The sequence below is a fragment of the Artemia franciscana genome, unplaced genomic scaffold (assembly GCF_032884065.1).
Source record: "Artemia franciscana unplaced genomic scaffold, ASM3288406v1 Scaffold_2615, whole genome shotgun sequence".
Classification (NCBI taxonomy): Eukaryota; Metazoa; Arthropoda; class Branchiopoda; order Anostraca; family Artemiidae; genus Artemia; species Artemia franciscana.
In genome coordinates, this window is record NW_027063432.1 from 11,951 (window position 1) to 27,314 (window position 15,364).

At 33.0% G+C, this 15,364-nt stretch overlaps 1 long non-coding RNA gene across 1 annotated transcript; it reads right to left on the reverse strand.

The window, feature by feature from the left end:
• Window positions 1-1,723: 1,723 nt before the first annotated feature.
• LOC136042968 (uncharacterized) lies at window positions 1,724-10,324 on the reverse strand. Its single transcript, XR_010621518.1, has 2 exons — window positions 9,854-10,324; window positions 1,724-2,507 (listed from the first exon to the last, which is right to left on the reverse strand). It is a non-coding gene; the product is annotated as an uncharacterized LOC136042968 (long non-coding RNA).
• Window positions 10,325-15,364: the final 5,040 nt, after the last annotated feature.

Consider the following 15,364-nt stretch of genomic DNA (forward strand, 5'->3'; position numbering starts at 1 on the left):
TTCGTATGTGACGTCTTGCATATGGTTCTAGAATTCTAATCTATTGATTCTAGCTAGTCTATCTACTATTTCTATGAGTCATATGCAAGACGTCATTTTAGAAAAGACTTTTTCACTATTCAATAAATAGATTCAAATCTATTTGAATCTAGAATCAAACTTTCTGTTTGATTCTAATAGAATCAATAGAATAGCACTAGTTCGTATGTGACGTCTTGCATATGGTTCTAGAATTCTAATCTATTGATTCTAGCTAGTCTATCTACTATTTCTATGAGTCATATGCAAGACGTCATTTTAGAAAAGACTTTTTCACTATTCAATAAATAGATTCAAATCTATTTGAATCTAGAATCAAACTTTCTGTTTGATTCTAATAGAATCAATAGAATAGCACTAGTTCGTATGTGACGTCTTGCATATGGTTCTAGAATTCTAATCTATTGATTCTAGCTAGTCTATCTACTATTTCTATGAGTCATATGCAAGACGTCATTTTAGAAAAGACTTTTTCACTATTCAATAAATAGATTCAAATCTATTTGAATCTAGAATCAAACTTTCTGTTTGATTCTAATAGAATCAATAGAATAGCACTAGTTCGTATGTGACGTCTTGCATATGGTTCTAGAATTCTAATCTATTGATTCTAGACCAGCTAGAATCAATAGTAGATAGAACAGTGAAAGTTTGATTCTAGCTAGTCTATCTACTATTTCTATGAGTCATATGCAAGACGTCATTTTAGAAAAGACTTTTTCACTATTCAATAAATAGATTCAAATCTATTTGAATCTAGAATCAAACTTTCTGTTTGATTCTAATAGAATCAATAGAATAGCACTAGTTCGTATGTGACGTCTTGCATATGGTTCTAAATTCTAATCTATTGATTCTAGCTAGTCTATCTACTATTTCTATGAGTCATATGCAAGACGTCATTTTAGAAAAGACTTTTTCACTATTCAATAAATAGATTCAAATCTATTTGAATCTAGAATCAAACTTTCTGTTTGATTCTAATAGAATCAATAGAATAGCACTAGTTCGTATGTGACGTCTTGCATATGGTTCTAGAATTCTAATCTATTGATTCTAGCTAGTCTATCTACTATTTCTATGAGTCATATGCAAGACGTCATTTTAGAAAAGACTTTTTCACTATTCAATAAATAGATTCAAATCTATTTGAATCTAGAATCAAACTTTCTGTTTGATTCTAATAGAATCAATAGAATAGCACTAGTTCGTATGTGACGTCTTGCATATGGTTCTAGAATTCTAATCTATTGATTCTAGACCAGCTAGAATCAATAGTAGATAGAAAAGTGAAAGTTTGATTCTAGCTAGTCTATCTACTATTTCTATGAGTCATATGCAAGACGTCATTTTAGAAAAGACTTTTTCACTATTCAATAAATAGATTCAAATCTATTTGAATCTAGAATCAAACTTTCTGTTTGATTCTAATAGAATCAATAGAATAGCACTAGTTCGTATGTGACGTCTTGCATATGGTCCTAGAATTCTAATCTATTGATTCTAGCTAGTCTATCTACTATTTCTATGAGTTGTAAGGTTTCACCCTATAGGGTGAGTAAGCGAATACTAGTGCTTTGAATTACGGTAGCGTGTCACTAGTATTCAATGTGCGAATAGGTTCACTTTTCTATCTACTATGGCAACAGTCTATCTGTTCCCTAAGTCCTATTATAAGTCACAATCTCTCAAGACAAGGAATTTTATTTTAGAAGGAGTATGTAAAAAACAGGTAAAGAAATATAAAGTGGAAAGAAGTTGAGCTGGAGAGTTCTTTCTCGTTGATGAAAAGTCCTTGCTTGGGCGAAGAAATATAAATCTGGAAAATAAAAAAACTTACGTTAACTCTTGTAAATACACACGACAGGCTGTCCCTCGTATTAATTGAAAAGCTAGTATCCAAGAAAGAATGCTGGTCCAAGAGGAAAAACGATAAGCCAAATATAAGTAGCAGGGTTGTTATATCTATCTGTCGTCCAGAAATTGTGAATCAGAACTCCCCGAATATTGTTCTAACATTCGCTTTTAAGGGGCCCTCTCTGGTCCGGTTTTGTAATAAATTAAAGCTTTGAGTTTGACTATAGGTTGAAGGTTATCGAACGCTCAAGGTAAATACGGGCAGACAAATAAAAATGGATAAACAAGGGTTTGAAGGTGTCAGCATGTTGAACTTGATCGTAGGTGAAGGTTACCCGTCTAAAAATAAACTGGTAAATAATGGGCAAACAAGAATTCGAGGATGTCAGCCTGTCGTAAAATTATATGTCGTATAGCTATGGCGTATAGTGTATGTTATATTATAGAATATAATATAAGGCAATACATAAATAATAGAAAGGGACTTCTCACATACTCCCCAGCTTCGAAAAAGCACGGCTCGGTGCTACACCAACAAGCCGCCTTTGTGTTGTTGAAAACTATTCTGGTGTAATTTTGTATCATCTTGGTATCTACTATACGAGAAGAATCTGAAAAATAGAGGGTATAAAACATTGAACATTAAACACTAAAGATCGAAGTGTCTGGAAAAAAATATCTATAACACCCTAACCCATCAGGTCTCGAGAAATGAAAGATTTCATGAAAAAAAAAAACAGAAAATGATAAAAACATGACGAAAAAGAATTTTTTTTTTTGTTGATTTTTCTTTTTTTGCACATTGTCCAAGGGAATTCAATATAGTTTAGGAATAATTATAAGAGAGGTACGATGTATTAGTAAAGTGATTAAACATGTCATCACGTTTATCCATTTCTTCCCTTAATATTATTTGCTCTATAAGTTAGTCACTTTGATTGGTGTGTGAACTTATGTCAACTTTAGAATTTAAACTTGTGTCGAACAAGAACTCATTACACAGCATATAATATATGGTTATACAATGATATACCATCACTAAGGCAAAGCTACGAAAAACATTGGTTTCTTGTCAATATTAGTATTGACTCGTCAAGGATTAACACTGGACAAATACATAAAGTGAACACTACTGAATCTTTGACAGAACTTAATCTTTGACATAACAAAATCTTTGACAGAACATAATCTTTGACAGAATATAATCTTTGACAGAACATAATCTTTGACAGAACAAAATCTTTGACAGAACAAAATCTTTGACAGAACAAAATCTTTGACAAAACAAAATTCTTTCACAAGGAACATCAAGAAATAATTGAATTAGATGATAAAAAATCTGTTTATCCCTTGTTTCCTTTTTTTTCTTTTTTTCCTTGGATCGCCGGAGTTATCATTCTTTTTTCCTTTTTTTTTCTCCAGTCTTGTTTTTTTCCAAGCGTTCTCCTTTTTTTTTCAGTGTCTTCTTTTTTTCAAGGGTTATTTTTTTTCTTTTCTTTAAAATCGGTACACTACACAAATTTTACTAACGTTAGTGGTTATTCGAAGCTGAATTTTAAATGAATCTCCCTGGTGCAATACCCCAAATATCTTTACTGATATGAACTTTTCGTAAGAGTTTGAAATACTTCGGTAAAAAAAATTTTCTACGAATATACTTCTTTTAGTCTAGTTATGAAAATTCCCGATTGTGGTATATTTATACTTACGTACTATTCGTCAGAGTGTTGACCCCTTTGTTATGTCATATAAGCTCGGCATGCCTGAGCAGACAGAAAGGGTTTTATGCAAATCTGTATATGGTGTCAAAATATAGGGTTGACTAACCACATAATATATCGACTGCTTTGCCGAGGGGTGCATTTTTTTTTCGTTTGCCAGGTAACGGTAGCACGTCCCTTTTTGCAATGAGGTTCTTGAATAACCCTTAATTGTCAATCACTCGACTTTGAAGAATGTAAATACCCCTCGTGGGAAATTTAATAACTTAGGCTAAGCTATGAAGAGCAAGTAATGAATATGAAGGGGGGGGGGAGATAATATCGAAGTAATTGTTTTCTCTTTTCCAAATTCCTCCCTGAAACCTTATTTAATGTTTATTTATGTATAGTAGGCTCCCAGCTAAAAATTCAAATTTTTCTTCAGTTCCGATCAACCCCTTTTGAACATTTAGTCACAAGATAAATTTTTCACAAGGCTCCTTCTTCTGGAGGAATTTCTTCCCTCAGATTTTGGATAGGCATAAACATTGTATCAGAATATTTACTAAGTTCTCTGTATAAATGCAGAGATATGCACATACATAAAATAACTGCAATTGTTAATATAGTTGAGAGTATAAAAATTGGTGTTAATGACGGTGGATGAGTACTGGTTAGTTCGCCCGTCAAAAAGAGTTCGAGTGGAAGTTCAGTAGTTTTGTCAATTCTATTAGTTTTTGATATTAATTTTTCTTGCCAGTACTCATTCAGTTCTTTAATGGTAAATTTTGACGTAACTTGATCTAATGGTAAAATAAGCTTTCCCACTTCTAATACGGGCGAAAAAGATTTGGCAAGAAGCGAAGTGACAGGGCTATAAAAATCTTGAATTATAAAAGACGAATGACTAATTTTACACTCACTGTTGATAGAAAAAACTTGGGCCTCACTAACGTTGATTGAATAATGTTTATAAGTTTGATTAGTTAAAAATAAATTTGATTCAGGACAGACAACATTCAGGGTAACTGGCGATGAGAACGCTGTTACCTTCCTTTCGCATAACTGGTTAATTGCACTTGTATCTTCTGTAAAAGCAGCATATGAGCATGATTTGAAGCTAGCTTTTCTCAGAACTATATGGCTATCACAAATGGTTTTCTGTTTATAGGATACACAATTAAATTCTAAATCATAACGGTTCAATAACAGGTATGAATCAGCATCATTTGTTACAGCAAAAAGTCGGAAGAAGGTTGAGTTTAATATAATGTTGGGAGTCACTTATTCTGTACGGCACTGATGTTGTTTCATACAAGTTAAGTTCACTGCCTATTCGATTCAGTGGTAAATAGTACACAACTATTAAATGTTCTGAAGTTGACATGAGTTCACATTTTACAATTTTAACCAGGTCCAAAAGATTTCCGTTAGGAGAAATGGCGAGCGCTTACGGATTTGGGAGGATGAGGTGGATGGTGATATCGACTTATGGACTTGGTCCATAAAATTATACATAGAAATTCTTAAATCAATTCTTAAACAGCGACAGAATGATCCCTAAGCCATTGACTAAAACCCTTATGTCCTAAGATAGTCGTAGCTTATAAATTACCATTTTTATCATTTCGTTTTTAAATATTTTCAAGTGTATGCCCAAAATTCAAATGAGCAGCCCGTCTGTCTTGATTCAAGTCTTTAAACCTTAGTTAAATAGACATATTATAACTTCTACTTTATTTATACTTTTCCCAGAAAGAATCCTACTATAGTTTTACGTGTTTTGGTAATCGAATATTTTAATACGACATTAGTAGAGTGGAAACACTCAGTTATACATATATGCGAATATAAACAAACACAATTTAAAACAAAAGTCAAACCAGGCTAATTTTTGTAATGATACATATACATACACATATACATATACAATGATATAAAAGAACACATCCCACACCAAAATTGTTCTGACCTAAACTGAAGTTAGCTTTATCAGCAGTTAGAGATTGGAAAAATAGACTTTTTTTATTGATTTTTATTTTAACATCAAGTGCTCCTACCCCTCAGTCTTACAATGTGATTATTGAAATTAGAAAAAGCAATTTCCACCTTGTGCGGAACCTATAGTAATGGCATTTAATAGCAAAACAATAACATCGATCCTATTTAAGCACGTCAAAAACTATTAGCCAAGGCCGTATCCAGAGCGGGGGTTAAGAAGTTTGACCTTGTTCTCTGCTGTTCCATTCGTGGAAGGACCCCGATGGCTGGTGAAGAGTTTTTTCACCTTCAAGGAACTCATAAGTCGTTTGAATAGACTTGAGCGGAAAGGCGCGTGACAATCTGTCAATAGAAAACGAAACATTCCAAATAAGAAATAACGCGACGCAGTAAAAATTTACAAGTCTCTGAAGTGACATCAGGTACGGGTTCTAAGACAACTAAGGAAGTACGGACATCTACTCAGACAACGACATATTTGTTGCCTCCAGACAAAGGCAAAGGATCTAAAGTGTCCAAACACCACGTTTTAAAGCTTATTTCAGCGAAGACATTCTTTTGTAGCTCGGGCACAACTTTGGGGGTAATATTTCTACGCATGCAAATATGGCAATTCTGAGCCTCATTCTTCATATGTGTCGACATCTTGTCGAAATAGCAGAAATTTCTTAGTTTGACTAGGCTTCTTTCCGCGTTATGGTGGGCGGCCATGAGGACATGTGAATGCGACAGTTGGAAAACACCAGGAATCAGGCACCTAGGAATCAGTAGTTGTAAAATTTGCGCATTTGATTTTCTGCCTTCTTCCGGTGGCGGCATCCGATACAAAATCCTCTCCCACAAAATGAGCCTGTCAACTTCCTTCTGCAGCCATGGCACAATATTCCACTTTTCCAGTAACTTTTCAAGCTTTCCTGGATTCATTTGTGGATCTATAAATATACATTCATTTCCTTTCATATCATTCAATTTCTCATTTCTTTCCGAAGTATCAATATAATCAGGCTGGTCTTGGAGACTAGCAGCCTCTCCTAGGGAGTCATGGTCCTGTGGACTAACTGTAATATGGCTATTTTTGCCATTTCTATCTTCATTAAATCTCAACCCGGCGTCCCGGTCTTCCTGTCTTTGCAGGGCATCCCCATTTGTGCTACTAAATTCAAATTTCGCGTAATCATTTGTCCCGTGCTGAAGCATTAAGCTTATAATTGGTGCTAATTCTACGTCATTCATCTGGTACTCCCTAATCTGTTGAACTTCCAAACCTAGAAAGTCCAAACTTCCTTTCGGCGAAGTTGAATTCATTGTCGTTGATTCTGTCTGTACTGTCACTGCAAAAAAACTCTGCTTCTTCATCCGCGAGTGAGAAAGGTCGAGTTCGAAGAAGCGTTTCGTCTGGTGGTTGGCTTAATACATCAACTGGGTTGAGCTTCCCCTTATTGTAGAGTCATTTTATGTTTCTGTCTGACAACATGACAATTGACTTGCTGACAAACAAGCAAACCTTTGACACCAAGGCCCTGTCAGAATCATCGTATGAATTGCGGTTCACATAACAGTAGTTAACAATCGTAGTTCAGGTTCGGAAAACAAACCGTAAAACCGAAACACATAGTAATTGAAGATTTATGTCGTGTTTGAAATAACCTGTGCGAAAAATTGGTCCTATAAAGTGAAAAATAAATCAGTTTTTCTGCCATTCTTCCCTCTCTTCAATACTTATGCTGAGACATACCATCTTTTGAATTACCTTAGCCGATTGGCATCTTTTAGTAAGCCAGCCAAGTAACCACAGCCAAGTGGCATCTGTATTGTAGAAATCAGTTTGAATCGAATAAAAATTACATTTCTATTTTTAAATTTTAATATTTATTCTTTCTTTTTTTATTTACAACTCAAACGATGTACACGCAGTGGGTAGCAAAATTTCCATCCCTTAAACTTCTTGTTCTGACTTTCCTTCAACTTTCTCTCCCTTAGAGTTCTTTTTTTCCCAATTTTCCTTCCCTTAAAGTTTGACCTTGCCTGCATCCATTTTCGTTCAACAGAGTTAAAAAACTAATATTGTATTAATAGATTTTTACGAGGGGAACATCAAGGACCAAAGTGAAATTACAGCCGAGTGGCATCTTTTATTTCATAGAAGGTCGGAAGGACCGACAAAAACAAGATAGAAATATATTAATACTCTAAATTCAAAGATTACAAAAACAACGTGACGCATTCGTATGCGATGGCGTAGCTAAGGAATGGGGTACAGTAATCCCTGGGCAAATCATGAGTTGGGGCAACATTTACATAAGCAAGCTTTTAATTTAAATACCCAGGAAATCTGGGGGGGAGGGGTTTGCATGTGTGTGACAAATTGATCCCATGAGTTAAAAAAACCTACCTAAATTTCAGCTGTTACATCGACATAAGAAATGCATCCTCTCATTTTGATTTCCCTAATCTTATTCTTTTAATATTATTAATGGTTAACTCAACAGTTATCACTATAAGGTATGTTGGAGCGTAAAAGAAATTGTGAAATAAAAAATATTAACCTAAAAATAAAGTAAATTAAACTAATATAGACAAAACCAAAATAGAATAACATAAATACATAAAATGATGTAGGACAATACCTCTTTGATCAAAATGACCTCTATGGCTCTAATAATTATAACTATCTCTGGGATTTCTTTCATAATACCTCCCAGAACCTTGTAAATGCGATCCCTGTAGCCCTTGATAATTTCTATATTGAAAAAGTATTCCCCGTATTTGAGTGCCGGGTCATCTGCCGTGGACCCTGCTGGTAAGAATTGTATTGATTTGAAAAGTTATTACCACGGGCAGCCCTTCCTGCTTGCCCATGGGGAGTTCTGGTTCTATTAATATTTATTTCTGCGACCCCTGCCGTAAGATATTCAAATTGGTCCATTTGGCAGTTAGATCCGAGGCTAGATTTTACTGACTCGATAGTTTGGGCGATTTCGAGTGCTTCGTCTAGATTATCATAATCATCTTGTCTTAACCTAACCGCTTCTTGGAGCTCACTCCGCAGCCCCGTCTCGAACACTTGCAGAACAATTGAATCGACTAAGGCAAATGCATCTATTCTTTTTGAGTTGTCTAACCCTTCTGCTTTACAATAATCTATCTTTCCCGTTTTTAATCTCATATAAAATTCAAAGACAGCTTCCTCTGGTTTTTGCTTCATTTCTACTATTGCCTGCAGACATTGCCGAGGGGTTTTTCTAGCACCTACATTTCTTAACAATTTTTCGCATAGGTCGTCAAGCGTAAAAGTGTTTCCCGACTCAATTATTTCGTCCACATACCGCTGGAAAATTCCTCTACAGGTGTTTGACGCCATAACTAAAGTATAATCATCGTCCCATTTTAGAGTAGCCTTCATGCTTTTAAGTTGTCTTATCCAAGTCTTTACTTCCGATGGTTTTGTTAAAGTTTGAATGTGTGAAAAAGGGTCAACTACCATTTGATGGGTTATTTAAGAAGGGACCTGTTGATAGGCTAATTGAGAATTATCTGGGATATTTGTCGGGTTACTTGAATTTCCGGTGGACATCGTAAATCCTTACAAGAAGCAATAAAATTTATTAGGAGACAGATATGTTGTGTTAATTTTAGAATGATTCAATAAAAATCTATTGATGTTACAGACAGTAAAGAAAATGCAAAAAAAAATGATCTATGGATAATGCAAAGAGACTAAACTCATAAATTAATGAGGAAAAAACTTATCGTACTTGGTGAAACTAGTACATTAGACTATAGACAAGAAAATTCTAGCTTATAGATAGAAATATGGGAATCTCCTTTGCTAAAAATGAGCCGACTCGGGCGAAGAAAAAATTGTAGGGGGAAAATCAAATGAAAAAAATAGATAGAAAACAGTAAGAATGCCACCATAGAGCAGAAAAGAACACCGCTGCCACCACTTTGTAAGGTTTCACCCTATAGGGTGAGTAAGCGAATACTAGTGCTTTGAATTACGGTAGCGTGTCACTAGTATTCAATGTGCGAATAGGTTCACTTTTCTATCTACTATGGCAACAGTCTATCTGTTCCCTAAGTCCTATTATAAGTCACAATCTCTCAAGACAAGGAATTTTATTTTAGAAGGAGTATGTAAAAAACAGGTAAAGAAATATAAAGTGGAAAGAAGTTGAGCTGGAGAGTTCTTTCTCGTTGATGAAAAGTCCTTGCTTGGGCGAAGAAATATAAATCTGGAAAATAAAAAAACTTACGTTAAATCTTGTAAATACACACGACAGGCTGTCCCTCGTATTAATTGAAAAGCTAGTATCCAAGAAAGAATGCTGGTCCAAGAGGAAAAACGATAAGCCAAATATAAGTAGCAGGGTTGTTATATCTATCTGTCGTCCAGAAATTGTGAATCAGAACTCCCCGAATATTGTTCTAACATTCGCTTTTAAGGGGCCCTCTCTGGTCCGGTTTTGTAATAAATTAAAGCTTTGAGTTTGACTATAGGTTGAAGGTTATCGAACGCTCAAGGTAAATACGGGCAGACAAATAAAAATGGATAAACAAGGGTTTGAAGGTGTCAGCATGTTGAACTTGATCGTAGGTGAAGGTTACCCGTCTAAAAATAAACTGGTAAATAATGGGCAAACAAGAATTCGAGGATGTCAGCCTGTCGTAAAATTATATGTCGTATAGCTATGGCGTATAGTGTATGTTATATTATAGAATATAATATAAGGCAATACATAAATAATAGAAAGGGACTTCACACAGAGTCATATGCAAGACGTCATTTTAGAAAAGACTTTTTCACTATTCAATAAATAGATTCAAATCTATTTGAATCTAGAATCAAACTTTCTGTTTGATTCTAATAGAGTCAATAGAATAGCACTAGTTCGTAAGTGACGTCTTGCATATGGTTCTAGAATTCTAATCTATTGATTCTAGACCAGCTAGAATCAATAGTAGATAGAACAGTGAAAGTTTGATTCTAGCTAGTCTATCTACTATTTCTATGAGTCATATGCAAGACGTCATTTTAGAAAAGACTTTTTCACTATTCAATAAATAGATTCAAATCTATTTGAATCTAGAATCAAACTTTCTGTTTGATTCTAATAGAATCAATAGAATAGCACTAGTTCGTATGTGACGTCTTGCATATGGTTCTAGAATTCTAATCTATTGATTCTAGCTAGTCTATCTACTATTTCTATGAGTCATATGCAAGACGTCATTTTAGAAAAGACTTTTTCACTATTCAATAAATAGATTCAAATCTATTTGAATCTAGAATCAAACTTTCTGTTTGATTCTAATAGAATCAATAGAATAGCACTAGTTCGTATGTGATGTCTTGCATATGGTTCTAGAATTCTAATCTAATGATTCTAGCTAGTCTATCTACTATTTCTATGAGTCATATGCAAGACGTCATTTTAGAAAAGACTTTTTCACTACTCAATAATTAGATTCAAATCTATTTGAATCTAGAATCAAACTTTCTGTTTGATTCTAATAGAATCAATAGAATAGCACTAGTTCGTATGTGACGTCTTGCATATGGTTCTAGAATTCTAATCTACTGATTCTAGACCAGCTAGAATCAATAGTAGATAGAACAGTGAAAGTTTGATTCTAGCTAGTCTATCTACTATTTCTATGAGTCATATGCAAGACGTCATTTTAGAAAAGACTTTTTCACTATTCAATAAATAGATTCAAATCTATTTGAATCTAGAATCAAACTTTCTGTTTGATTCTAATAGAATCAATAGAATAGCACTAGTCTGTATGTGACGTCTTGCATATGGTTCTAGAATTCTAATCTATTGTTTCTAGACCAGCTAGAATCAATAGTAGATAGAACAGTGAAAGTTTGATTCTAGCTAGTCTATCTACTATTTCTATGAGTCATATGCAAGACGTCATTTTAGAAAAGACTTTTTCACTATTCAATAAATAGATTCAAATCTATTTGAATCTAGAATCAAACTTTCTGTTTGATTCTAATAGAATCAATAGAATAGCACTAGTTCGTATGTGACGTCTTGCATATGGTTCTAGAATTCTAATCTATTGATTCTAGCTAGTCTATCTACTATTTCTATGAGTCATATGCAAGACGTCATTTTAGAAAAGACTTTTTCACTACTCAATAAATATATTCAAATCTATTTGAATCTAGAATCAAACTTTCTGTTTGATTCTAATAGAATCAATAGAATAGCACTAGTTCGTATGTGACGTCTTGAATATGGTTCTAGAATTCTAATCTATTGATTCTAGACCAGCTAGAATCAATAGTAGATAGAACAGTGAAAGTTTGATTCTAGCTAGTCTATCAACTATTTCTATGAGTCATATGCAAGACGTCATTTTAGAAAAGACTTTTTCACTATTCAATAAATAGATTCAAATCTATTTGAATCTAGAATCAAACTTTCTGTTTGATTCTAATAGAATCAATAGAATAGCACTAGTTCGTATGTGACGTCTTGTATATGGTTTTAGAATTCTAATCTATTGATTCTAGCTAGTCTATCTACTATTTCTATGAGTCATATGCAAGACGTCATTTTAGAAAAGACTTTTTCACTATTCAATAAATAGATTCAAATCTATTTGAATCTAGAATCAAACTTTCTGTTTGATTCTAATAGAATCAATAGAATAGCACTAGTTCGTATGTGACGTCTTGCATATGGTTCTAGAATTCTAATCTATTGATTCTAGACCAGCTAGAATCAATAGTAGATAGAACAGTGAAAGTTTGATTCTAGCTAGTTTATCTACTATTTCTATGAGTCATATGCAAGACGTCATTTTAGAAAAGACTTTTTCACTATTCAATAAATAGATTCAAATCTATTTGAATCTAGAATCAAACTTTCTGTTTGATTCTAATAGAATCAATAGAATAGCACTAGTTCGTATGTGACGTCTTGCATATGGTTCTAGAATTCTAATCTATTGATTCTAGCTAGTCTATCTACTATTTCTATGAGTCATATGCAAGACGTCATTTTAGAAAAGACTTTTTCACTATTCAATAAATAGATTCAAATCTATTTGATTCTAGAATCAAACTTTCTGTTTGATTCTAATAGAATCAATAGAATAGCACTAGTTCGTATGTGACGTCTTGCATATGGTTCTAGAATTCTAATCTATTGATTCTAGACCAGCTAGAATCAATAGTAGATAGAACAGTGAAAGTTTGATTCTAGCTAGTCTATCTACTATTTCTATGAGTCATATGCAAGACGTCATTTTAGAAAAGACTTTTTCACTATTCAATAAATAGATTCAAATCTATTTGAATCTAGAATCAAACTTTCTGTTTGATTCTAATAGAATCAATAGAATAGCACTAGTTCGTATGTGACGTCTTGCATATGGTTCTAGAATTCTAATCTATTGATTCTAGCTAGTCTATCTACTATTTCTATGAGTCATATGCAAGACGTCATTTTAGAAAAGACTTTTTCACTATTCAATAAATAGATTCAAATCTATTTGAATCTAGAATCAAACTTTCTGTTTGATTCTAATAGAATCAATAGAATAGCACTAGTTCGTATGTGACGTCTTGCATATGGTTCTAGAATTCTAATCTATTGATTCTAGACCAGCTAGAATCAATAGTAGATAGAACCATGAAAGTTTGATTCTAGCTAGTCTATCTACTATTTCTATGAGTCATATGCAAGACGTCATTTTAGAAAAGACTTTTTCACTATTCAATAAATAGATTCAAATCTATTTGAATCTAGAATCAAACTTTCTGTTTGATTCTAATAGAATCAATAGAATAGCACTAGTTCGTATGTGACGTCTTGCATATGGTTCTAGAATTCTAATCTATTGATTCTAGCTAGTCTATCTACTATTTCTATGAGTCATATGCAAGACGTCATTTTAGAAAAGACTTTTTCACTATTCAATAAATAGATTCAAATCTATTTGAATCTAGAATCAAACTTTGTGTTTGATTCTAATAGAATCAATAGAATAGCACTAGTTCATATGTGACGTCTTGCATATGGTTCTAGAATTCTAATGTATTTATTCTAGACCAGCTAGAATTAATAGTAGATAGAACAGTGAAAGTTTGATTCTAGCTAGTCTATCTACTATTTCTATGAGTCATATGCAAGACGTCATTTTAGAAAAGACTTTTTCACTATTCAATAAATAGATTCAAATCTATTTGAATCTAGAATCAAACTTTCTGTTTGATTCTAATAGAATCAATAGAATAGCACTAGTTCGTATGTGACGTCTTGCATATGGTTCTAGAATTCTAATCTATTGATTCTAGACCAGCTAGAATCAATAGTAGATAGAACAGTGAAAGTTTGATTCTAGCTAGTCTATCTACTATTTCTATGAGTCATATGCAAGACGTCATTTTAGAAAAGACTTTTTCACTATTCAATAAATAGATTCAAATCTATTTGAATCTAGAATCAAACTTTCTGTTTGATTCTAATAGAATCAATAGAATAGCACTAGTTCGTATGTGACGTCTTGCATATGGTTCTAGAATTCTAATCTATTGATTCTAGCTAGTCTATCTACTATTTCTATGAGTCATATGCAAGACGTCATTTTAGAAAAGACTTTTTCACTATTCAATAAATAGATTCAAATCTATTTGAATCTAGAATCAAACTTTCTGTTTGATTCTAATAGAATCAATAGAATAGCACTAGTTCGTATGTGACGTCTTGCATATGGTTCTAGAATTCTAATCTATTGATTCTAGACCAGCTAGAATCAATAGTAGATAGAACCATGAAAGTTTGATTCTAGCTAGTCTATCTACTATTTCTATGAGTCATATGCAAGACGTCATTTTAGAAAAGACTTTTTCACTATTCAATAAATAGATTCAAATCTATTTGAATCTAGAATCAAACTTTCTGTTTGATTCTAATAGAATCAATAGAATAGCACTAGTTCGTATGTGACGTCTTGCATATGGTTCTAGAATTCTAATCTATTGATTCTAGCTAGTCTATCTACTATTTCTATGAGTCATATGCAAGACGTCATTTTAGAAAAGACTTTTTCACTATTCAATAAATAGATTCAAATCTATTTGAATCTAGAATCAAACTTTCTGTTTGATTCTAATAGAATCAATAGAATAGCACTAGTTCGTATGTGACGTCTTGCATATGGTTCTAGAATTCTAATCTATTGATTCTAGACCAGCTAGAATCAATAGTAGATAGAACAGTGAAAGTTTGATTCTAGCTAGTCTATCTACTATTTCTATGAGTCATATGCAAGACGTCATTTTAGAAAAGACTTTTTCACTATTCAATAAATAGATTCAAATCTATTTGAATCTAGAATCAAACTTTCTGTTTGATTCTAATAGAATCAATAGAATAGCACTAGTTCGTATGTGACGTCTTGCATATGGTTCTAGAATTCTAATCTATTGATTCTAGCTAGTCTATCTACTATTTCTATGAGTCATATGCAAGACGTCATTTTAGAAAAGACTTTTTCACTATTCAATAAATAGATTCAAATCTATTTGAATCTAGAATCAAACTTTCTGTTTGATTCTAATAGAATCAATAGAATAGCACTAGTTCGTATGTGACGTCTTGCATATGGTTCTAGAATTCTAATCTATTGATTCTAGCTAGTCTATCTACTATTTCTATGAGTCATATCAAGACGTCATTTTAGAAAAGACTTTTTCACTATTCAATAAATAGATTCAAATCTATTTGAATCTAGAATCAAAC